Source organism: Diabrotica virgifera, chromosome 7 (assembly GCF_917563875.1).
Source record: "Diabrotica virgifera virgifera chromosome 7, PGI_DIABVI_V3a".
Lineage (NCBI taxonomy): Eukaryota > Metazoa > Arthropoda > Insecta > Coleoptera > Chrysomelidae > Diabrotica > Diabrotica virgifera.
In genome coordinates this window covers 25,757,125-25,784,436 of record NC_065449.1, presented here as the reverse complement: position 1 = coordinate 25,784,436, position 27,312 = coordinate 25,757,125, and the positions used below count along the sequence as shown (strand labels likewise).

General features: G+C 35.6%; 1 protein-coding gene across 5 annotated transcripts in view; it reads right to left on the bottom strand.

Moving 5' to 3' along the window:
• Window positions 1-27,312, bottom strand: part of LOC114328697 (centromere-associated protein E) — a 419,952-nt gene that overhangs the window by 202,727 nt on the left and 189,913 nt on the right. Inside the window, exon 1 of one of the 5 annotated variants that reach the window (XM_050655515.1) lies at window positions 11,154-11,303. The exons of the other annotated variants lie outside the window; for them this stretch is intronic. The gene's annotated coding sequence lies outside the window, so the exon portion shown is untranslated. Of the gene's footprint in view, window positions 1-11,153; window positions 11,304-27,312 lie in introns of those variants that run through there. 5 annotated transcript variants of the gene reach the window in all.

Here is a 27,312-nt window from a genome sequence, read left to right as displayed (position 1 = left end):
CAGTAATCTGTTTACGCTCATTTAGTGCCGAAAACCCTCGAAACTCTAACCCTAAGTACCAGGTGCTCCGGTGGTCGGTTCTGATGGCTTATTCGTGTTCAGCGATCCCAAAAACACCCCAGAGTATTCTCTTTCTAACAATTTAATGCAGAAAACCCTACAAACTCCAGAAGATGAGAAGATGGCATGCTTTAGCAGTGACCCTGGGCACCAGTGGCTACGGGGGTGCGTTCTGATGGCGTATTCATGTTTAGAGACTCCAAAAACACCCGAGTAACAAAATATTACCCTTAATATACTGATTTTATGACATGTGTATGCACTTGTGGATGCATTTTATGCACTGCAGATGCAATTACCTATGCATATCTACCCATTTTTCTATTGTAGACTATTTTCCTTACGTTATCAAAAACACAATGCAAAAAGTTGCAAATCTCTAGGTGCTGTATTTAAAAATCGATTTATTTCGGTGTTTGTTTGTTGTAAATGCCTTGGTCTATTGTCTCTATCGTATCACTATAGTTACTTCATGAACAGTTGCGTTTCGGTTTCGGAGCAAATTTGACATTATTTTTGTTTTGTGTGACTTTATTTGCAGCTCAACCTTCCACATTATAGCGCTTTGGAATTATAGTATTTTTACTGCGGTCCGGACAAATAATCCCCGGACAAAAAATCCTCACAAATTATCCCTGGACAAAAAATCCCCACAAATAATCTCCGGGCAAAAAATCCCCACAAAACAACACGGACAAAAATAATCCCCACAAATTTTTTTGGACGAAATATCCCCACAAAAACTCCCCAAGAAATACTTGCTGCCGAATAGTTCTATAAAAGTTTTCCCGTGAATTCAATCGACGAAAATGTTTTTCAACCTCAGTGCATGAGAGTTATAGACTGGGAGATATTAGACAGAAGTTCAGCCACGATTTTTTGGTACTTACAATTTGTGGAAAAGTAAACCTGTTTTCCTGTGACATTTTCCTGTGAAAACTAGATACTACATAAAAAAATGGGTGTTGCGATTAATTTCTGAGTCCTGCCATATCCACAGAATGACAGGATACTACCGATTTTATGAAGAAAATTTTTTGGGCAGGAGGGTTGCAAAAGGGGTAAGGGGGTTTATATAATATACAAAGACGTAATGAAAATAATGAAATTTCCATGATTTTCTGAGTCCTGCCAACTAAATAAATTAAACATATTATTTATTTCAAAACTATCAAAAAAAAAATGTTGGCAGGACGTATCCTAATGTTTAACTGTATTTGTCTCTTGGAAAATTTTTACTCTGATTCCGTGATTTTCTGAGTCCTAGCTTTTAAAAAGTTATAATACTCAAATGCCATTACTTTATCCGTACTCGACAGGACGGTTAAAATGTTCTGGTAAGACAGCAAGAGTCCTAGATTTGTTACAAAAAATTTTTTTAGGTAACTGTTCCATGGGAAGCATTTCTTGGAGATTTTTTGTCCGTGGATTATTTCTGGGGATTATTTGTAAGGATTTTTGTCTGGGGATTTTTTGTCCAGGGATAATTTGTGGGTTTTTTTTTGTCCGGGATTATTTGTCCGGGGATTATTTATCCTAGCTTCATCTTTACTATAGGGTGTTCTTGTCCAACTCTTCGTTTGATAACAGTGTTTCGTGGTGTAGTTCAGTCCATTTTTACCGTAGTGTTTGTGTATTTAGAAAGACCTAACAATAACAAAAAATACTAAGCTCAGGTTGGCCAAAACCTTATTTTTCCCATTGCTACATATGCAGCTGAAATATGGACTCTCAAAAAATCGATAAAAGTAAGATCGAAACCATAGAAATGTACGAAAATAAAAAATAAATGCGTTTATCATACAATAAAGTTTAAAAACTTATTTCTTATTTACATAGTTGTAAGTACATATAAAGTTGTCTTGTTCTTCAACGTTTTGTGCTCCAGCATGGAGTTTGTAAAATCATTAGGTACGTGCTTGTCCCATGTTAACTTAAAAAAAACGTTTAACTAGTGAAATAAAACGGTTACGAAATAAGTGACACGTCCGCCAACTCATTTAAAAATCAGATAATTTTACTAATACCGATAAAGGGTTTCCCCATAGTTACTCATCTACTTTTATATTTCACTACAATACATTATTATCACCGGTAATCTCCCAAACTTACCAGGTAAAAACTAAACACTTTCTCAATAATCCCTTATCTTAACTCCTATTTACTGTTCTCAGCAGGCTTTGTGCTTCCTCTGTGGTGACCTCCGCAACACCTCTTGCGTATTTTTGGAGAATGTTGGCGCCGTGGACATGAGTAATACGCATAAACATGGAATATTTACAGTCGTTATTATTGTGTCATTTATTTTTATAAAGAAACCACTAGTTTATAGTTACGAGAATTCAAATTTTAAAGGATTTCCCAAAAATTTTCCGATATATTTATCTGTTGATTCAACTAGTCAAAAAATCTGGTACGCAAAAGGGGTCCCTTATATTTACGAATTATTTTTAGTCCAGAACTGTATAACTTTCTGAACCTCCCAACGATTATTTGCGCCAAAATTTGACTATTGGTAGTACTTACTCTCACAGGGCAATATCATCGGGAATATTAAGGTGAAACAGTAGCGATCAACAGGTAGCGAAAACGCGTTCCAAGATTGCGGCTGTAATTTTGAATATTTTTTCGAGAAATTTGGCACACGTATTCGTAATATAATAAAGAATGGCGGTACAGAGCCCAATTTGAAAAATATATTAATATGTGGAAATTACTCTGTAATTAAATACAATATTAAAAAAACGAGCCTGTACCGCCATTAAGAAGAACAAAAAAATACAGTTTCTTCAAATAAACTTTTTTATCCAATGCCTAGATTTTGTGTCATTTTGGAACTACTAATGAAATAAAAAATTTTAGTAGTTCCAAAATGACACAAAATCTAGGCATTGGATAAAAAAGTTTATTTGAAGAAAGTGTATTTTTTTGTTCTTCTTAATGGCGGTACAGGCTCGTTTTTTTAATATTGTATTTAATTACAGAGTAATTTCCACATATTAATATATTTTTCAAATTGGGCTCTGTACCGCCATACTTTATTATATTACGAATAAGTGTGCCAAATATCTCGAAAGAATATTCAAAATTACAGCCGCAATCTTGGAACGCGTTTTTGCTACCTGTTGATCGCTACTGTTTTCTCAACTATTTAAGCAACTTTTGTGCTATACATTTTTTTCTGAAAGTCAATATGGTAGGGGAGCACAAGCGGGGATTTTTGCAGTTACTCGAGCGTGTCAGATTATCATATGGGGAGAAACCTGGTACCCTGCAGATGTACCTCTAGCATTTAGCTAACACAGGGAAGTTCGTTACGGGGGGCCGAAAAAAAATATATCCTTAAAAATACTCGAAATTGGCAGATTAAGCTAAGGTAGGTTAAGTACATGCAAAAGAGTGTGTATTTAAAAAATCTGAAGATTTGAGCGGGGCATACGGAAATGGGCGAGTCACAAAGTTTCACAAGAAAAAAGCGAATATTTCACGAAATGAACGTCAGATCAAAAATCTAAAAGTTACGTGTTCAATATTTTTCAAAAATCTATCGAATGGTACTACACATGACCCCCCCCCCCGGTGAGGGGTGGGGGGTAAATTTAAAATTTTAAATACAAACATCGCGATATTTCGCAAAATGAACATCAGATCGAAAAACTGCAAAATACACTTTCAAAATGTTTTTGAAAAATCTATCGAATGGTACCAAACACGACCCCCCACGGAGGTGGGCTGGGGGGTTACTTTAAAATCTTAAATGGGACCCCCAAATTTTTATTGCAGATTTGGATTCTTTACGTAAAAATAAGCAACTTTTATTCGAGACATTTTTTCGAATAATGGATAGATGGCGCTATAATCGGAAAAAATGATTGTTAGAAATGGAAAATTAAATTAAAAAATGGAAAGTTCCCACTAAAATGGAAAATTTTACTTACCTTTTTTTGGTTTTAGGACCTAATAATCACAACCCAATTAAAAGTCCCCATAACGCTCGAGTGACTGCAAATTTAGCATACTTTGCTCCCCTACCAATTTTAGACTTTTTTAGCAAAAAAAAAAACACTTTTTCAAACGGCTTTTTGAGAATTACTCAAAAGTATGTATTTTATCAAAAAATCGTTTCTATAAAAATATAGCTTATAGAAAAATAAAAATTATGGTTGGTTTATGATGTCTGTGCCAATACAAGCTGAGAAATAGCTTACTGAATGTTGGTTCTTCTTTGCCAAACGCCAAAATTAAAAGTTTCAACGTAAAATAATGGTGAAATATGAAGAAAAGGCAAAAATAAGGTAAAAAATTAATTGTTTTTATAATTATAACTCACTTAGTTTTTATGCTACTCAGCTTTTCAAAAAACTATTTTGAAGGTTTTTTCAAGAGCTATAATACCAAATTCAATATTTTTCCGCCTTTATTTTTTAAAAAGTTTAAGCCAAAAGGGATCGAACACGAAAGTATTGCAAGAAATGGGCAAAGAATACGAAATAAAAACAGAATAAGAATAAGCAAGTTGACATACATTTGGGATAGGTAATGAGGGGACAACGATATGAAATGTTAAAATTGATAATACAGGGAAAGATAAGAGGCGAAAGAAGTATAGGAAGAAGGAGAGTGTCATGGTTGATGAATTTAAGGGACTGGTTTAAATACAGTTCTATAGAACTCTTCAGAGTAGCAGATAGAATAAAGATAGTGATGAACGGCACTTAAAGAAGAAGAGGCTCTGACACTCCTGAGGCCAACCACCACTCACTATCATGTACACCTGACAGGTGTACCTGATAGTAGTGGCCAGCCTGAGCAGTGTACAAGATTTTGTCTTGGTTCCAGCGAGGAGCACTCCTGTCTACCTAATTGGGTGTACCTGTACGTGCCACTTAGCTGTTAAGGAAATAATACGAAGAAAAAAAATTATTGTTTATAAAATCAATGAACGCGATAAATTTTTACTCTCGTCGAGGCATTCACTCAAAGGGTGAAGCCTGTGAAGAGATTATGCCGTTTGCCGTCACGAAATACGAGTACGAGTGTAATATCAATATTTCACATCAAAAATCAAAATTTTGATGCTTTGAAATGCCACAGCTACAATTATTATTATTATCTGGTAGGCTGTGTAATGTGTAAAGAATAGTGTGTTTAATATCAACAATAGCATAATAATTCCCCAGCTGGTTTTATCCTAAAGTAAACAACAAACACTTTATATGCATAATAAATTCAAATTAGCGTGTACCAACAGTCCTAAAATCTTTCCAAATAGCAAATTTAATTTGTTGTTAATTATAGCAAGGTACCTATGTGTCAATATTTGTATGTTTATACCTAACAACTCTCCACGTACAACAATTTCTTGCGAAACTGTGTTTAGGTTAAAAAAAAGTAGGTAGTGGAATACAGGTAATGTAAAGAGAGAGGTTTACCGGTTTACCGTTCGATAACAACAAATAAAAAAATCACTGTACAATATTTACAAATCGTAATCCACACAGAACCTGAAAATATCACTAAAAAAACACTCCTAATTTTAACGGAAAACTAACGAACATTGTCACTTTCTGAATGAGAAATGAAATTCATATGATTAAAAAAATGAAACAAAAAAAATCACCTGGCCCAGATAAAATTGCCAACGAGCTGATTAAAAACGGACGAGAAAAATTAGAATATGGGAAGTAGAAGAAATGACTGAAGATTGGAAAGAAAGCAGAATTATACCAATATTTGAGAAAGGAGAGGGAATAGTGTAACAACTATAGAGCAATATCTCTACTAAGTACAACATACAAAATTCTAACAGCCGTCATAGGACAAAAACTCACTCAATTCAGAGAAAAAAATTGGAGACTACCAGCTAGGATTCAGGGAAGACAGTTCCACTACAGATGCAGTCCTCATAATTACACAAATAATGGAGAAATGTCATGAACACACATAAAACTCCACTTACTCCACAGCCTCTTCGTAAACTTCGGGCAAGCCTTCGACCGTATTGGCAGAAATAAACAATAAGGTCTGGAAATAAAAAATTGAAACTATATGTCAATAGCATGAAATATTTCAATGTAATGTTGTTCTGAAGATATTTCCTTGTGGCATTTTTATAATTAACTATTTAGATGGGAAATATAGTACATAGTAGTATGTATTTTGTATTTTGACAACGACACCCGATTTGGGCGTCGAAACGTTAATAAAACTATCTTATTTCCCATCTAAATAGAAAATTACTTCAATGTAAAACGTATAATGTTTTAATTGATTTTATTTATTTATATTTTGTTTAGTAGTCAGTGTTACCACCCCTGAACCTTATGCAATCTTCAATTTACGTGAGCATCCTCCTAATCTTTGTAACATTAATAACATTTTGTTGTGGTAGGTTGTTCCATTCTTCAAGAGAAGCTTGTACTAGCCGTGCAGTATTTTGTGGATTATCCCGGATAGCTCTAATTTTTCTTTTAAGCATATCCCACAAATTCTCTATAGGGTTAAGATCGGGTGAGCAAGCAGGCCACTGCAGAAGATTGATATATTCTGCTTAAAGAAAATCTGTAGTCACTCTGTTGGTATACAGGGTGAGGCAGATAACTGGCCTATTAGAAATATCTTGAGAACTAAAGGCAACAGAATCATGAAAATTGGAATACAGGGGTTTTGAAGGATGATCTATTAAATGAAAATATTTTCATCTCTTTGCAACTTCCGGTTATAACTTCGTTTTTTTAAATGGGACACCCTGTATATTTTTATATTTTTGGATTCTATTCGATGTCTTCTTTCTTAAAATATGAGGTTTTATTATACAGGGTATTTTAAAAGATAATTACGTTTTTTTATTAATTTCGTAGCAAAATTAACACCCTGTAGAATTGTAGTAGTTTGACATCTAAAACTCTACTTACGTTCAAATGATTTTTAATATACTCTACTATTGTGGAGAATCATTAGTATAGCTAAATTTTTAATTTTAGTATACAGGGTTGGTCGAAACTCGGAATGAGTATTTTCTGAGTTTTCTTAAATGGAACACCCTGTATTTTAGTATTGTAATGAAATGATATTTTATGGTACTTTTTTATTTCTTAAGCATTCCCTATACCTAACTGCTTTAATTTGTGCTTAATTGTTAATCGCACCAACAATCTTATTTAAGTAGGTATTTCGATAGCTAAACCATTATTGGTAATTTTAAGGACCAGTCTGGATTAATATGTATTTATTTCTGAAAAATTATTTGGGATTGAGTATTTTCACGGCCAACCTAATAAAATTTTGCGTATTTTTTGGTGCAATTAATGTTTAGCTTGAATCACCAATAACTCACAAATTAAAGCAGTTAGGTATAGGGAATGCTTAAGAAATAAAAAAGTACTATAAAATATAATTTCACTACAATACAAAAATACAGGGTGTTCCGTTTAAAAAAACTCAGAAAATACTCATTCCGAGTTTCGACCAACCCTGTATACTAAAATCACAAATTTAGCTGTACTAATGATTCTTAACAATAGTAGAGTATATTAAAAATCATTTGAACGTAAGTAGAGTTTTAGATGTCAAACTACTACAATTCTACAGGGTGTGAATATTGCTACGAAATTAATAAAAAAACGTAATTATCTCTTAAAATACCCTGTATAATATTACAAAACCTTATATTTTAAGAAAGAAGACATCGAAGAGAATCCAAAAATGTAAAAATATACAGGGTGTCTCATTTAAAAAAACGAAGTTATAAGCAACTTCCGGTATAACCGGAAGTTGCAAAGAGATGAAAATATTTTCATTTACTAGATCATCCCTCAAAACCCCTTTATTCCAATTTTCATGATTCTGTTGCCTTTAGTTCTCGAGATATTTCTAATAGGCCAGTTATCTGCCGCACCCTATATAATAGGTGCATTATCACGCATGGAAATTTAAGTTTCTCCAATTTCTCCTCTTCTGAACCTAACTATAGGTTCTACAACCAAATCAACAAACCTGCGAGCTGTTAAAACTGGTAGGATAAAAATTACATGAGCTTTTTAAAGATCGTAATGCTTCCCAGAACATGACACTTCCTACTTCATATCTGTGAACAGATCTGGTAGTTTTCGTTCTTTCTGGTCTTCCTCACCCCCCACGCACACGAATTGGTCGGTCATCTGATTTTACAAAAATTCTGGGTTCATCTAAAAATAGCAAATTTTGTCAATTTCCAATGTTCCAGTTTTGGTGTTGAAGACACCAACTTAGACGATCAATCGTGTGCTGCCTGGATAACTTAGGAACCCGTGACTGTCTCTTGCTGTATAATCCTATACACACGAACTCTTTTTTTATCGTTTTACCTGAAACACTTACACCTGTAGCTTCCAAAATCTGGTTTTGGAGCTGTAGATGAGAAATTGTTGGATCTATTCTAGCTGCTTGGGCAGTAAAACGATCGTGGTGAGCCGTTGTTACTTTTTGGCGACTTTGTCTTGGTCTATTTCCAAGCTTTCCTAATTCCTAATACCTAACACAGGTTTTTGACACAACATCCTGTGTAACATCTACCACTGCAGCTATGTTCCTCTGAGGCATTCCTTGCTCCACAAGACCAACAATATTTCCCCTTTACACGTCCGATAAATCAAACAGGGCATACTTTTGTTTTTAAAGGTAAAAATTAGTTTATTTATTTTCGATTAATTTACAACTAGAGCAAATAATCTCTAACGTACAGAGCCGTGTTATCTGATTGTTTTATCGGTTTGTTTATTTTCAATAGGTAAAAACCTTTATTCTTCGCAATCGCAACCATAACATGTTTTTTCAAAAGAAATATATATTGGTTTGAAATATATGGCAATTCCATATAAGTTTGGTTGTGCATATATTCAACATAGCAGTAGAAGGAACAGTTATGACCAGCGGAATTAAAGGTAACATGCAGATGACATAGTTCTGATGGGAAGAGACGAGGAAAGATTACAATAAAAGAAGGAGTAACAATCCTGGCACATGAAGCACTGAAAAGAAGTCTAGAAATTAACAAAGGAAAAACGAAAGGAAAGGAAGGGAAGGGAAGGCAAGACAAAAATAAGGGAAGTGAAGAAGTAACAAAGAGAGTACTAGTAGGCAACAAAACATACTGGAGATACCATCAGGGCCGTGCCGTGCTATGATGCGACGAGGCAGTCGCATCAGGCGGCATCACAAGGGGGGCGGCATAATCAGTAAAATAAAAAAAAATGTCAGATTGCCTAAAAATGTTGCCAGAAACTATAGAAAAAATGAAAAGTTACAGACAATGTGGCTAATGACCAAAAGAAAATTTGTTGAAATTGCAGAAAATCTTGTATTTTTGAAAAATTTAAACGCGGTATGAAACAGTACATCGTTACCGAAGGCCGAAAGTCCCTGAAAACTTCTATAATATTTATTTTAACAACCTACGGGGGTGAAAAAAAGGGGAAATTTTTAATTTTAAATATTTCATTCAAAAGATACTTTTTGTTTATTCTAATGGATTTTCGGCCATCGGTAATGATGTAATCCTTCATTCTGCGTTTAAACTTTTCAAACATATTTATTAGTTTTTTCAGGATTTGAAAAAATTTAATGGATTTAAATAGCATTTGACCAAGATTCTGTGCCCACCCCCTTAACCCTTTCGTTGCGGATGACTTGAAGACGTCGTCCCCTGAAGGCTGACGATATACTAACGTAAGAGATGTGCCTGTACCGATGGTGTAGAAAGACGTCATCCGCCTTTGACTTAAGAACCGATTGACGTCTTTCGTCAGCGAAAGAGTTAACAGATGAAGCTGAATTTAGAACCAAAGCACCCATTGGGTGCGTTCGGACGACCATAGCGGCTGGCGGTCAGCAGAAATCGGCTGAGTGGTTGTATCCAGCCGTGATAGGGAAAGCTTAGTAAATCTCTCAGCGGCTGGCTTCCAGCGGTGACGTCTGACAGCTACTGCTGGCTCAGCTGTCCAGCCGCTGTGGTCGTCCGAACGCACCCAATTTGTTCATCTGCATATATTTTAAACATTGTCATTAATTATTTGATTGCTCGATTTTAGCTTCTATAAATTTTTTAAATTTTTATATATTAAATTGAGGGAAATATTGTATGAATATAAATATGATAAACACTAGAAAAATATTGTATGAATCTTCATTCAATACTTTCAATAGAAAAAGAATCTGATATGGAGGCAAATATGATCTTCTAGAAGAATTGCGTAATATATCCCAAATGATACCATAATCCATGAAATCTTCAGAGGTTTTGAACTATTTGTGCCAAAATGACCTAATTGCTTTATACCCAAATGTAGTTGCATTACTTAGAATTTTATTAGCACACCCTCTTGGTAGCTAGTGGGGAAAGAAGTTTTTCAAAATTAAAAATTATTAAAAACTTTTTACGAAGACAATCAAAACTAAAAAATAGCACTTATTTCAACAGAGTTCTCACTAGCTGCTACACATATCTATCCCCACAAGACTACATCAATATGATTTACGAGCGTAAAATCGTAGTTTTTGTAAATGTTATTTAATGTTAATACATAATTCATTTAATTTAAAGTATGATTTGTTTTTAAAATAACAGTTTTTGTTTATTTTGTGTAGTTTTATTTAATAAAAATAAAAGTTAAGTTTCAATAATATCCAAGGGGCGGCATTTCGAAGACTTGCATCATATTAAAAATATATACCGCACGGCTTTGGATACCATATACTAATGAAGGACAAGAACTTATCCATAGTGTGTTTAATATCAACAATAGTATAATAACAATAATTTCCCACCTGATTTTATCGCAAAGTAAACAACAAACACCTTGTATGTATAGTAAATTCAAATTAGCGTGTACAAACAGTGTTAAAATCTTTCCAAATAGTAAATTTAATTTGATGCCATTAATTATAACATACCATGTGTAAATATTTGTATGTTTATACCTATTATAGCAACTCACCACATACAACAATTTCTTGCGAAACCGTGTTTACGTTTAAAAAAAAGTAGGTAGCAGAATGCAGGTGACGTAAAAGTAAAGAGAGAGGTTTACCGTTCAATAACAACAAATAAAACTCACTGTATAATGTTTACAAATCGTAAACCACACAGAACCCGAAAATATCACTCAAAAAACACTCCTACAAGTCAATTTTCCCGGAAAACTAACCAACATTGTCACTTTCCGAATAAGCGTCCCCACGACAACAACTCACAACAACCACCTTGCACACGCGATTCGATATTCGTTATAGGTTTGTTGTTTGAAATTGTGCTATCAGCAAAATCCGACGAGTCGAACGATGACGATGAAACGGAACGTTGAATCGCTGCTTGGAAAAAAACGATGGAGGGGATCGGTGCAATGTAATGTATGTTGTGCAGACGACATCAGTGAGGCAGAGGTAGAAAGGTTCAATTAAAAGCAGAGGCGAACCGACCCTGTAGGCTGGGTTTCAATTTTTATATAAATTATTCTAAAAGCCACAGGTAGACATTACTTCACTTATAATGAAGTTTATTACAAAATTGTACTTTATCTCGATGTAGATGAAACACGATTGGTAAAGTGTCCATCATGATAGATATAAGATCATTATGAGTCTCTTTTTACGTTAACCTATATGCGGGATTGACTTTTCTATTGGAATTTCTATATAAGTTTCTATCCGAAGTCAAATCAATGTTAAACCCTTTCAAATCATGTCTTTTCTAACCATGTCTCATCACGTCTGATTCGAATTTCTTCACCCACAGCTACCAGGAACTTGGTAGTCTTATATAATTTCTCTTTCAATTTTGTTTCATTTTTTTCATCATACACTCCATCCGACATCTAAATTCCATCCCCTTCATTCTACTACACATATGGTATGTATCAATTTTACAATTGCTCTTTAATACCTAAAAATATAACCTTTCACAATCATATCTTTATTTTTCCTGGAAGATGTTTGTTAAAGCCGGTCATGCTGCAGCCAATCGGATTATTGTACATCTTCTGTTCCCTCATGATACCTATTCCAGGATTCTAGAACCTTTATAAAGGTAATGTGGATGGGTACCATACATTTTTGGAGTCACTTGGTTGTGTCCAAAAGGTATTTGCCACCTGCGAACTAATACTTCGCAATGATTCAAAATATGGTTGACTGTTTCAGATTGTCTGCTACAGAGTCTGCAGCTCAGGTCTCCATGAAACTCCAGTCTCCATGATCCTAATGTCTGCTGGTGTGCCTTCACATGTCTAGTAAGGAAACCTGTTATGACTCAGAGTATTTTGTAGCTGATGATCTTCTGGCAAGTGCATAAGCTCTTTCATTGCATTATATTCCCCGGTGACTACAATCATATCTTCATGTATTATGAGTTTTAAAAGAATAAGGGAAGGACAACTCTCTAGAGTGATTGTTTATCTTATTATCTAATATTTTAAGATATTTTTTTGGAAATCGATTCTCAAGAAAACAACAATCCTCGAGGATAAGAAAACCGAATTGATTAATAAGAAACTTAATCAGAATAAGAAACTGGTATCCTACAAAAAAGATGAAACATGAGGCAGATTAAGAAAATAACAGACATATGAAAGTCCAGAGACACCTACAAACAACTCAGCAGTTTCACGGAGATTTAACTAGATGTTGCATGACGTCGAGAGACTAGATCACAAGCATCAAATACTTTTTAGAGGCTACCAAGTGATTTCAAAAGCATATTACACCAATCCACTAGACCTATATAAGATGTACAGTATTCCAGAATTCCGGAACGAGTATCATGAATATGTACATGCAAGATGTACAATAGGCCAATTGGCAGCTGTGATTAAATGACAGTCGGCGTTTGGAAAAACCACCCAATTTGGGCAACCATCCAACATTGTCACTGTTCCGAATAGCGTCCACTACAACAACACACAACAACCACCTTGCAAACGCGATTCGATATTCGTTAAGCGGGCTCCACACTCTTGGCGAAGTGACTTCACCAAAGTTGACCGAAGTCCGAAGTACCCTCTCTACACACTCGTTCTACTTCGCGAGGAAGTGCGATACTGACAAAGAGCGGTGCGATACCGACAAAAATCCCTTTGACCACACCGACAGAGAATGGAAGTAGAACGAAGTGAGGCAAAGTTACACAAGGTGGCCGTCTACACTATCGTACTTATTGAACCTCGATCGACTTCGGCGAGAGTGAAGTGCGGGCTTTTTAGGTTTGTTGTTTGAAATTGTGCTATCAGCAAAATCCAACGAGTCGAACGATGACGATTGAACGGAACAATGAATCGCTGCTGCTTGGAAAAAAACTGTGGTGGGGATCGATGCAATGCAATGTATGTTGTGCAGACGACATCAGTGACGCAGAGGTAGAAAGGTGCAATTAAAAGCAGAGGCGAACCGACGTTGTAGGATGTGTTAAAATGTTTATAAATGCTAAAGGCCACAGGTAGTTAAATTGGTAGATTATATAATATATACTTCACTTATGTTGTGAAATTTATATTACAAAATTGAATCCCATGTAGAAGGAACACGATTAATAACGTGTCAATCACGATAGAGGATAAGATCATCATCATTCTCTTTTTACCCTACTCTTTCCTTAAATGCCATCCATTTCCTTATACTACATAACTTTTTTGTAAGAGAACGCACATACAAAATAGTTCCAGTGCCTCTCTAGTTTCTAGACCATTTCTAAATCCAAATTGCTTATTATCCACTCTACTTTCGCACAGAAGGAATACTCGGTGTTGTACAATTCGTAAAAATATCTTAAGTGCGTGACTCATCAAACTGATTAGTCTAAAACCACTGCATTTGGTGGGCCTGCTTTTCTTTGGTAATTTTATAAACAGTGACTCCAATCAATCATCTAGTATTTGCTTTCTTAATGATACATCCCCCTAGATTATTTAAGACATTTTTACACCGCAGTCACCCCTACTGTGACCTCCTTTTTAAACTTACACAAATTCCAACAGCTACCAATAAGTTAAATAAATTCGATAACTTTAAATCAACACAAAATTGCTTTTTTTAAATCTTAGGTCTTTTGACAATAAGATTTGATTACTGACTTTAGTTTTCGAATAAAAACATTTGTGTAATGTGGTTTGCCTAACCACCTCCACTGACAATATACGTGAATAAATTTTTTAACTAAAACATCTAGTTTATTTTATTTTAAATGATTATTTTTCACAATGGAGTGAGTGTTGTTACATCATTTTAACAAGCTGTACATCATAGTCTTTAAATATGACAGGTTAATTTTTCAACTTCCTGTGGAACTGTCACTTCTGTCATGTCATCGTTCAGGAGTCCCCATCCATTTCATTGTCACTTGCTGCCATACTGCCATCATGTGAACAAGTCAAACCATAGCTCAGATGTTACCTGGGGTCCTATTAATGGAATATTTTAAATATCCATGCTTAAGTTCGCATTTTTAACCGATGTTTCCTTGACGGATTACTTTTAAAGGGTTTTTACCTACATATTTTTGTAATACTATATCATGGTGGTTAGCATGTAAATTTCACGTGAGTATAACCTACAACTTTTCTTAATCGTAGTCAAAATTTCAAAATCTTTGCATTATTTTACCAGGTTATATTCATTTTAGGTAAGCACTGACGATGATTGGTCAACCAATCGAAAACTAGTTCTGTGATGTAGTCCTTTTTAGGGATTTTAAATATATATCTTTTATAAAGGATTTTATTGTTTGTTGTATTACATGGTATACAGCCAACTATATATCCTCGGACAGATACGCATGTGAATAGACCGCTTTAAGCGGTCTATTCACATGTCCGACAGACAGCGGACAGATCCTCATGTGTGTATCCATGCATACGCCGTATGTGTCTTGTGTGTGGTTCAAGACGACGAGTACATACAACGAGCCAGAAATATACGCATGTTTGTGAATAGTTTCAAGGATTTGTTCGCCTGACGAAGAGTATCTGTTAAATTTGTATCAATTTTCATTCTAACCACGGTAGTAAGCGTGTATTTATATTACATTAAAATGGCATTTGCGGATAATAAAGTATCTTGGGAAAGTTTTATAAGTTGAAGCCATGCTTGTGGAATGTAAAAAGTAAAGAATATTCTAACAGGCAACTGCGAAAAAACGCATATGAAGAATTAGTAGAAACATGCCAAGAAATTTGCTCCAATTATTGCTAGTTGCTTTTTATTATTCATAGCACAGTGGAAAACAGATAAAGACACAACGCGGGAACCAGTACAACTTAGACATTTGTCTGTGAATGTGTAGCACCAACGAATTTGTCTGGAGACACATCTGTCTGTATATAGCTAACAACGGATCTGTCCGTCTGAAATATCCGCCGGACAAATACGCATGTGAATAGGGCCCTTTAGTCTGAAACATCTGCAGGTAGTAAGTAACATTTTCAAGCTATTCTCTTCTTTCAAATATTAAACCTTTTCATGTTTCTTCTCAAATTTGTATAGTGGGGAAGCTGCGTAGTCCGCTCCTGATCTCAAGATAATCTTATAGTCTTTACACATACACATCCTTATAGAGACCGGATTGGTTGTATGTAGCTGTGCCCTGTGCCGTCTGCTTTTATATAAATTTCCAATTGTTCATCATCCCTTCTCAATAGTCTCAAGGAGCCATTTATTTCGCTGAAAAGACTACCAACCACTCGCTTATTGTCTTCAGACTTTTTAAATCGAAAGATTAACTGTTTGTGATATTGTTTTTAGGTAGAACTAGATGACTATCTAGTATCGGAAGGTAGGATTAGCAATTGTGCGGTTTCTTGAATGACTTGAGTTTTAGGAAAAAGAACAAAAACAACCGTTACAAATATCACCGGCAACGACAATTTTATGCTTCCAAATAATTTTATCCAAAGGCATTATAATGTATTTTTATAAAATTTAAATCACATAATAAAATAAATCGTATAATTTGTTTAATTAAATTTAAATTCTCCAAGAATGTGACCATAATTTACAAGCAGGGCAAGCCTGGGAACAAATTAAAGCTACCATAGGATAAGCTAGACAGAAAATAGTTAAGGGCGACTTAACAGAGATTGTAAAAAAAAACAAGAATACAGAATAATTCGAGGGAAACTAAAAGCTTTGTGTAGAAAAAAAAGAGATTGCACTGTTGGATATGATATAGGTCTTCTCCATATTCTTCCACTGTTCTCTATATTGTGCCTTCTCTATATTTCCCACTGTTTTTCTCAAGTCATCCATCCATCTTTTTCGTGGTCTACCTCGGTGTCTTTTCTCTAGGTCTCCATTATGTGAGTTTTTTGGTCCACTTATCATAATTTAAACGTGCTACACGTCCAGCCAATCTCCATGTCCAGCCAATCTCCATTTGGCTTGTGCAATTTTTTCTACGACATATGCCACTTTGTTCCTCTCTCTATCTCTTCTTGTTATTCCCAACATTACTCTTTCCATTTTTCTTTGGGTTATTCTCAATTTATTTACAGAATGTTTAGTCAAAGTTATGGTTTCGGAACCATATGTTATTACCCATGATACAATAACAGCAGATATCACATGGAGCAGGTAGGCGGGGCCAACGTAGCTACGTCACTCTGTGAGTAGATAGCATTATATTCAGTGTTGTCGTATAGTAAACACTGTTTATTTTTGTGTTTAAGGTGAACTTTACTTACAATTTGTTACACTTTTATCAAAAATATTATATTCATAGTTAGATTTCAATAGTCCTTAGGAGGTGTGATCATAAATATAATTAATGAATAAGAGAACTTAAGTAATAAAAAAATATAACTGATGGGCTTCATGACTATCGCAGCTTTAACTTTTTTTATCATTTAATACATTATAATTTTATTGTTACCTTTATTTCATTGTCAGTACATGTATTATACAGGGTGTATAATACATGTATTATATATTAGGGTGGAAGGCACTTATGGAATAAAATTATTTCTGTCCTTGTTTTAAAAAATTTTTAAAAACGCTGAAACCCGTTTATTTTTTTATATAAATGTAGGCTTTTTAAAGCTGAATTTAAATTTAAACAGGGTGATTCACATAAGCCTGGTATAGTTCATAAGCTTTATTTTTAATGGAACACCCTATACCTATATTTTTATATCATTAAAAGCTACTTAACGGCCTGATATTAACGACCCATATCATGTATGGTGTATTAAGAATAATACAGGGTGAAATTTTGAAATTACAGTGTATGGAAACCACTTACGGAATAAAATTGTGTGTGTCCTTATTTTAAAAAATTATAAAAAACGCTAAGATACGTCAACTTTTAAATTTAGATATGCTCTCTTTAAACATTAATTAAAATATACGGGGTGATCCACACAAGTCTATCATGATCTTTAATTGTAATGAAACACCCTGTATATTTTTATGTTTTTCGAATTTGCTAAATAACTTCATCACAAAAAAGTTTATTGTATAGGGCATATTATGAATAATACAAGATGAAATTTTAAAATTATATAGGTTAAATTTTCGTCAAGATATTAAATAGGTACATACATAAAATTTTGAAATTATCTAATAATTTATCATACTTTAAATAATAGTAAATTATGTATTGTGAAGATTACTTAGGGTAATGATCTCAGGTTGTAGGGTTGATTATAAGAAAATCACGATAATCGAACAAAAGGTGTATTTTCGTCTATACGTTACAAGATCTCAATGCTAACTAACTAAAATAAAAACAGCAAACTGAGAAAGGTCTTTTGTATCTTTCTCAGGTAAATACATCCGTTTCCATCGATGCATTGTGCTACCTAAAAACCGTTGGTTCCCGGAAAGTCTTATCCTATGGTACGCGTCTTACCGACGCGTTCCCTACATAGACGGCGTAGAAGGGATCGTTTTGTTACAGTCTCCCCCCCTGGCATCGATATCGTTAGAGGAGAGGCCAGCAGAAGATGTAGTTTTCTTCCTGGGACGTCCTCGTCTTCGTTTTGGCACTACAGGGGTTGGAACTTCAGAGTCATTGAGCTTCGCAGGTGTAAGCGCCGATACGTGGAACACACCGAGGGCAGTAGGGGTGTCCACTCCACAAAGCTCATAACTTACAGGCGATACCACTCGCTTGATCCTATAGGGTCCATCTCTCTTCGGGTAGAATTTAGCCGTCTGTCCTTTCGACCTATTACTAGGAGCAGTTGTATTGGCCCACACTAAATCTCCCTCTTTGAATGGACTGGGTTCCTTCAGGCGTCGATCAGCATATTTCTTTTGCCTATCTTGGGCGTTGTCATGCTTAATCTTCGATTCATGCCATGTTTCAGTCATGCGTTTTAAGTATGGAGATATTTGAGGTATAAAATTCTCAGTTTCTACAACTTGGCGAATATCTCGATTAACTTGGTCTAGAGTTCGCAGCTCACGTCCAAAAGTTAAGTAAGCAGCGGTTTGTCCTGTAGACTCGCTCCATACTGAGTTCATGGCAAATCTAACCATTGGCAACTTCTCAGGCCAAATGTTATGCTCCGTTCCTACAAGCATAGCAAGTCTCGGCTTCAAATCTCTATTCTTGCGCTCTACCATATTAGCAGAAGGGTGATAGAGTGGAGTAAAGGTCTCTTTGATTTGCAACACATAGCAAACTTGTTGCATCACGTCAGACACGAATTGCACACCATTATCACTGATAATCCTTCTCGGTAGGCCAAATCGTAAGAATACCTCGTCAATAAGCTTCATAGCGCATTCTTGTGCAGTTGCTTGAGTTAAGGCAAATAACTCCACCCACTTAGTACAGGAGTCTTCAACTATGAGAATCCAACGTTCACCTTTCGATCCTTCAGGTAACGGTCCAAATAAGTCGATGGCAAGTGTCTCGAAGCGTTGCGCATACACAGGGGTTTGTAATAGTCCACCTGGTTTCTGATTAGAGGCCTTATATCTTTGACAATCTTGGCATTTATCAATGTATTCAGCAATAAAACGACGCATGCCTGGAAAAAAGAATTTTTGAGCAATTCTTCTCAACGTACGTTCGATACCATAATGACCAGCCGTCGGTGCATCATGATATTCTCTCATAATGGCTTCACGCTCGTGTGTGGGTACTACTAACTGAGCCTCTTCTTCGTCTTCTTCCGATGAATAACGGTAGAGTACTCCTTGTGTAAGCAAGTATCCACGATCTGTCCATTTTACATATTCATTCGAATTTGGGTCTTCGAATGATTGAATTATTTTGGCGACATCTGGGTCTTTCAATTGTTCCACCCTGGTCTCATATGCCGATCGATGAGGCAAGTCAATTTGCACTTCACATATCTCGCAAGACAGTACATCATTGTGTTCACATGGCGGTCTGGAAAGTGTATCGGCTACCATGTTACGTTTACCTGGCAGATAATCGATGGTTAAGTTATAACCTTGGACCAATAGTGACCATCTTGCCAACCTTCCTGTGGGAGCTTTCAGGCTTAGCAGCCACCTTAAGGGTTGGTGATCAGTCTGCAGCGTTATCTTCGTACCTTCAATATAACCTCTGAACTTTTCTAAGGCCCATACAACAGCTAAAGCTTCTCTTTCCGAAGTAGAATAGTTGCGCTCGGCAGCGGTAAGAAGTCTGCTAGCGTATTCCACGGGATGCTCGTCATCGATATCTCCTTGTAGCAACACTGCTCCTAACGCGTAACCACTGGCATCAGTACGAATGATATACGGTTGGTTTTCATCTGCTTGCCGTAAAATTGGAGCGGTAATCAGTAACTTCTTAAGTGTTTCGAATGAGTTCTGTTCCAGTTCCGTCCACTTCCATGGCTTATTTTTCCTGGTTAAGTCACTCAAGGGTCTGGATATGTCCGCAAAATTATTTATAAACCGGCGGAACCAACTAGCCGTCTGAAGGAAAGATTGCACTTCCTTAACGTTTCTCGGCGGTAACCGTTCCGATATAGCAGCGGTTTTATCCGGATCGACCGAAATTCCTTGCTGAGTGATCAAATGTCCCAAGTATTTTACTTTTTCGCGAGCAAACACGCACTTTTTCCGATTTGCCCGAAGGTTAAATTGGTCTAGTCTATCGAACACTAACTTTAGATCGTTTAAATGTTCATCAAAAGAGCTGGATAGTACGATGATATCGTCTAAATAACCTAAAACCACTACGTTACTAAGACCACGACGAAAACGGTCCATGAGTCTTTGAAAAGTCATTGGGGCTCCCTTGAGACCAAAAGGCATCCGTAAGTATCGGAAAGTCCCGAACGGTGACACAAACGCAGTCTTATCACGGTCCGCTTCCGCGACGTTGACTTGATGATACCCCGATCGTAAGTCTATCGTAGACATGTAAAATGTTCGTTTCGCGGCGTGTAGTAAATCGTCCATACGCGGTAACGGATACGAGTCACTAGTAGTTACGGCGTTTAAACGTTGATAGTCAACGCAAAGTCTCGTACCGCCATCCTTTTTCGGTACTAATACTACCGGCGCGGCCCACGCACTTTCGCATTCTTCGATGATGCCCTCCTCCAGGAGTTTATCTAGCTCGGTTTTCAATACCTCTCTCTTTGCAGGTGACATCCGATATGGTGGCAGTGCGATGGGTGCATTATTTCCTGTGTTAATGCGATGCTCAGCGTAGGCTGTAGGCTCTCCCCCCATTCTGAAAGTATCCTTCCTACCTTCTAAAAATTCATCCAGTCGATTGCGTTCATAATCCGCTAGCATCGTTCCTTCATCTGGTCTCAAGTTTTCACAAAAATGAATTTCAATACATTCTGTACCTGTATCTTCAAAAAGCAACTGCTGTCGTGTGCTGTCATTTGCAAAATACCATTCTTTATTGTGAAAATCTAGAGCGATTTGTGCATTTATCAAAAAATCGATACCTAGCAGAGTTTTATTAGGTGCATCAGGAAAAATTATAAACTTTGTAGGCACCGTTTTACCTCTTATGTGTACATCGACTAAAGTTGTCAACACTAGTTCTGTTCTCCCAACACCATCAGCGAATTTTACAGAAATTTGCTCGGGCTTAAAACTTTGTCCTTTGTTTTCTAAGAGGTTGTACAACGTTGTACCAGCTATACTTTGTTTAGCACCTGTATCTATTAACCCTTGGCCCTCATGACCTAATATATTAATACGTAGAACAGGTCTGGGTTGAGGTGAAATAAACGTGTCTAAGGAAGAGAAATCTAGCGAAGATGTTACTGTATGACTACAAACTGGGCAGTTGGCTCTGATAAAACCCGGTTTCCCGCATCCGTAACATGATAACGGGTTGTTTACACTATTTCGCGACGAGTTCGAAGTGGATGCTCCGACGGTAGCACTAATCGTACGCGAAGAACTCGCGGTTTCTTTCGGAATTGTCGGTGTGTCTTTAGATTGTTTATCACGTAACTTTCGACACTCGTCCTTAGAATGACCCGGAACGCGACAAAATCCACATCGCGGACGTTTTTCGTAAGTTTGTCGATTGTTTGGAGTTTTGTTATCGTCAGAACAAGGTTTCTCAAACACATCTTCGACCTTTCGTGCCGCCGTAAGCAGCGCGGTAAAAGTGGAAACGGAATCCCTCGAAATCTTCTCTCGAATCCCCTTGTTTAATAGTCCGTACACCATATCCAACTGGATCTCTTCTGTAAGGCTGCCTGGGTCTAGTTGTGCCAGAACCGCCCTACAACGACAAACAAAGACATCTACTGTTGTTTTTTCGTTTTGCTCCTCGGCAAATAACTCGCGGTACACGCGATAAGCAGGTTTTTTAGGACCGAACGTAACTCTAAGCAGACTAAGAAGTTCCTCCCATGTCTTAATAGTGTCTTTGACGCCTTGATACCATTTTGCCGCGAAATTATCGAAAAGCATACCGATTCCCCGAAAAGCATTCTCGTCCGACACTAATGCGCAATCTTTATAGATTTCGACAGCGCTGATGAAAGCATTAACGTCGGTGTCTTTGTGTCCATCAAAACGCGAATGGCATTTCGATAGGTTGCCACTTTGAACCGACGCCGGCGAAACGGGAGCACTCTGTACCGCTAATTTCGATAACAGCTCTTTAAATTGTTCGTTTGTCAATACTACGTTTTGAGCCATGTCGTTAATGTTTGTTGCCACCGATCTATTTGAAATAGAGTCCGACTTAGAAATAATTTTTATGGTACTCGAATGTTCAATGTTTTGCGTGGAACGCAAATTGTAAAAATGATTGGTCATGCAAAATTGGAATGTACTTGCCAGTAAATAGCTCTCCTGTGTCCACGCTTGGATAAGGGATACCTCCAACAGCTTTCTGCATACCACCTGTACAATTCTTGGAACAGCTCTAGCACTAATTCACTTCCGAGTTTCACAAAACACAAGGTTTTTACACGTAACCGAAAGCAATCAATCGTTTAATACATAATAAAAATACACAGAAGTGTCTGAATAACTAAAACGAATCACTTTGTTATTTATTAACAAACAAAAGTCCACTTGATTATTTATTTAACCAGCGAAGCACTTAATATTATTTTAACTGGAGTTAGCGAGGTTATAACAGTGAAAATAGTCCGATTAAGTTATCGAAACTCACTTTTCACGCGAAAGAGTGTCCAAATATGCTGAAGCACGCTTTTTCATTCAAACTACCGAAATATACGATTTATCGCGAAATCCCCAAGCCACGAGTTGGGCGACAATGTGAAGATTACTTAGGGTAATGATCTCAGGTTGTAGGGTTGATTATAAGAAAATCACGATAATCGAACAAAAGGTGTATTTTCGTCTATACGTTACAAGATCTCAATGCTAACTAACTAAAATAAAAACAGCAAACTGAGAAAGGTCTTTTGTATCTTTCTCAGGTAAATACATCCGTTTCCATCGATGCATTGTGCTACCTAAAAACCGTTGGTTCCCGGAAAGTCTTATCCTATGGTACGCGTCTTACCGACGCGTTCCCTACATAGACGGCGTAGAAGGGATCGTTTTGTTACAGTATATAATAATGGTATTTTAGCTAAATAAAGACATATATTTTCTAAACTAAGTATCAATAATATTTTTTTTTGGTTTTGTATCTTTAATGGAGTTTATGAATAATTTAAAAATTTCACCTTTTCAAAATTTCACCGTGTATTATTCATAATGGACCCGAATAATACATTTTTTTTTAGATAAAGTGATAAAGTAGTTTCTAAGCACATAAAAATATACAGGGTGATCCATTTAAACTAAAGATCATGGACTATGCTGTACTTGCGTAAATCACCCTGTAAATCACCATTTAAGTTTAAAAGTTGACCTGTTTTTTATAATTTTTAAAATAAGGACACAAACAATTTTATTCCATAAGTGGATTCCATAGTTAATAATTTCAAAATTTCATCCTGTATTGTTCATAATTCAACCTACATGATTTAGTTAGTTAAAATCAGGTTGTTAAGCAGCTTTTAAAAATATAAAAATATACAGGGTGTTCTATTAAAAATAAAGCTTATGGACTCTGTTTGACTTTTATGAATCACCCCGTAAATTTAAATTTGTGTTTAAAAAGTGCAGATATTTATTTAAAAATCGACGAGTATCAGCGTTTTTTATGATTTTTCGAAACAAGGACAGAAATCATTTTATTCTACAAGTGCCTTCCACACTGTGTAATTAGACGTATGTTGCCTAATAATAAAAAAATCATGTTTCTGATTGATTTTTATTATTAGAATATGTTCTCAATAATTATATTTAATCATACTAAAGAAAACAGCACTTCTAGAAAGTTTCACAACTGATATTAAAAGCTAAAATCTCCAAATCATAATGGCAATGCATTCGAAATTTAAAGGATCTACTCACAACGTGACGTCATGCGCGACCTGAACGAAATTAGGAACGCTCCATATCATATCTTGGGTTATTGTATCATGGTTATTACCGGCAGTATGCGTTGATTGTAAATTTTTTTCTTCAAAAAAATCGGTAGCGTTCCTATTAGAATATGTCACATCTTGCTAAATGCTGCCCATCCCAAGCATACACGACGCTGGATCTCACAAGTTTGACTGTTTTTTCCTATTCTAATTTCATACTCTAAATAGATATAGCTGAATGTGAAGAAAAAAAGAAAGCCGTTTTACAATACAAAACACAACAAACATAACAGGCATACAACCACTATAAACGAATTAGAAACGAAACAAACACTTTAGTCAGACAAATAAAAAGGGAACACTGGGAGAGCTTATCAAAACAGATGGAACACGACATCTACGGAACACAACAGGAAATATGGAGAATGATCAGAGGACAAAGAAAAGAGATGAACGAACTAATAAAAACGAAACACATTCAATAATTGATGGATTCGACCGTTACTTGATGGAAGTTCATTTTATCTAACAATAAAACACTGAAAACGTTTGTTTTCTATACTTCCACAAAATTTATTACAACTAAGTGACTACAGCTGTTTCGGCAGAGTGCCTTTCTCAAGTGATATAGTTTACAATGTGTTTGCCTTTTTAAGTCTTTAACTGAAGAGGTTGACGAGTGGGGAGCTGTTTGTCTCGAGTTGGTCGTTCAGAATTATATCGGTATTTTTCAATTTATTAATTTCCATAGATTCTAAAAAAGATAGTTTAAGGCCTTTATTTTGGATATGCAGAATTTGAAACTCTTCATTGAAAGAATCACATTCAGAAGGAAACTTGGGCAGACTATTTTCGATCTCTGTTTGCTAAAGATAACGATAACGAACCACCAACACCTGAAGTGACAAAAAACGAAGAAATAAATATTGAAGAAGTAGAGGTAACGGAAGCATTAAGGAAATTAAAAAATAGATAATCACCAGGAGAGGAGAGAATATCGAATGAACTCCTAAAGTACGGAGGACAAGATCTGACCAAACAACTATTAAAACTAATCCAAAAAATAATAGAACAAAACAGAATACCACAAGAATGGAGATCAAGCATCCTAATACCTCTCTTCAAAAAGGGAAAAAGTCGGATCCGGAGAATTACAGAGGAATTAGTTTATTAAACACAACACTAAAATTAACGACCAAAGTGATAACCAAACTGAATAAAATTATAACATTAGCAGAAGAACAACAAGGTTTTAGGTCGGAAAATCATGTACCGACGCTATATTTAAAATGAGCAGGTTCAAGAAAAATCGTTAGAATACAACAAACCGGCATACTTATGTTTCGTGGAGCTTAATAAGGCATTTGACAGGGTCAAATTAAAGAACGTTATCCATTTATTGTACGCAAGAAAGGAATAATACGCTCTAGGAATAATTAAAACGATCGAAAATATCTACCAGAACAACACAATAAAAGTAAAAGTAAAAGGAATGACAACTTACTGGAGGCAGATTGAAAAACAGACAGAGTCATGTCATGGCAACATAAAAAGAAGAAATAGATATAGCTAAAAACCTGATGTACTTGACTGAGATCTGACTTGGACCTGAGAGAGTCAAAATGTATCGAGAAATGGAATATTTGGTTAAGTATACCAAATTGATGAGACTAATCAAAATGACATTATATAACTCCACCTGTGAACTTGCTTGGCACGGTCACATTTCACATCAATTTACAGTTGCAAAAGGCTTGAGACCTTAGTGTTAGAAACTGTAATCAGCAAATCCAGCATGAAGGCAAAAGAAACATTCATGAAAAATATGCAACAGTGTATGTAGTATTGTGTATCAATTTGGCAATCAAAAATAGAATAAAAATTTTATTTTTTTAATATAACGCGGGCACATAAATTTGATACACCCTGTATATTGATTTGTAAATATTTATTAGAAGTTAGCTTTCACGCAAGGTGGTTTCTCCTTAATGAGTTTTTCCATGAAGAATTAAAGACATTTGTTTTGTTACGTGCAAGGTAGAATCCACAGGTAGCTGTAATTATTAGTTTTTAGAAAAACTAATGGTAAAGAGATTTGGAATTTTAAATCTGTTTAAGGACAAGAATATTTAGATAGTTTCCGAAAAGTGATTAGTTGAGTAGAAATATTGTTTGAAAGAATGACTGGATTTTTCGAATAAGAGTAAGGTGGAGAGAGAAATGTTTCTGATTGGCTTGGCAACTTGGAATGGGGAAAGAAAGGTTTGAATGTTGAGACAGTTTGGAAAAGAAAAAATCATTGTGTTACCGGCATCCGAGAGGAGCAGTCAAAAGTTTTCGTGAGTAGTTCAAAAGCAAGTACTAGTGGTTGTGTTGATAGTGAGAGTAGCTGAAAAGTGGAACGAGAGACAAATCAAATCGAGAAGAAATACCTCTTTGATTCTGTAAAGTCCAAGAGAGTAAGTTACAAGAATTATCGTTATTAAAATTATTTGTGACACCAAGAAAAAAAGATACTTGGGTCTCAGGAGATTATTGTTGAGAGAAAGAGAGGAGAGAGATTTGGAGTTTATTGAACGAGTCTTGGTCAAAGGAAGCCTGGCTGGCGTTTTGGAGAAATAGTTGCTGGTATGCTGCTGCATTTTTGCTGAGAACGGAGAGGCTTTGATTGGCAGCCTAACATAATCAACAAGGAGGAGCTGTTTGGGTCAAGAGGAGACATCATTGTGTGTGAATAAAAAAGGTCAGTCAATAACCTATGTGATAGATTTTCTTTATAATTAGAAGTTAACTTTTTTACGTAAAAGCATATGAATTTAAGGTTCCAACATTTCAAAAATTTAATAGGAACTATAATTAATTTTGCGAATACCAAATTTGTTTGTTTAGCTTGTTTTATTAATGGTATCAAGAACAAAGAGATAAATATTTGTTTGAATTAGTTTAATTTATATGGTAAAAGTTTCTTTTGGACAGTTATGCCCACAGGATTTAATTGATAAATTTACAGAGCATTGCTTTTGATAATAAAGATATTTGTATGTGCTTATTTATGATATTTCTATTTATTTCCTTTTCCTATTTTATCCCGATAAGGATCAACTAAGAGATACTGAAGCCACGAGAAAGGATAAGTATAACCTAAGATAATTTGATTAAATTTTTTATGACAAAAGGCACCCTGAGATTTTTTCCTTAATATTTTTTATGTATGATTTGCGACAATTAAATAATTAATCAAATAAAGACTAATTGATATAAAAGTAATAAAAAGTAGATCATAACAGTAGGTATGGCATTTCCTTATGATCTAACGATCTTAGCAAGAACCTCGAAAGAATTAAGAAGAGTTGTGAAGAAAATTATTGAAGATGCACAGAAATTCGAATTG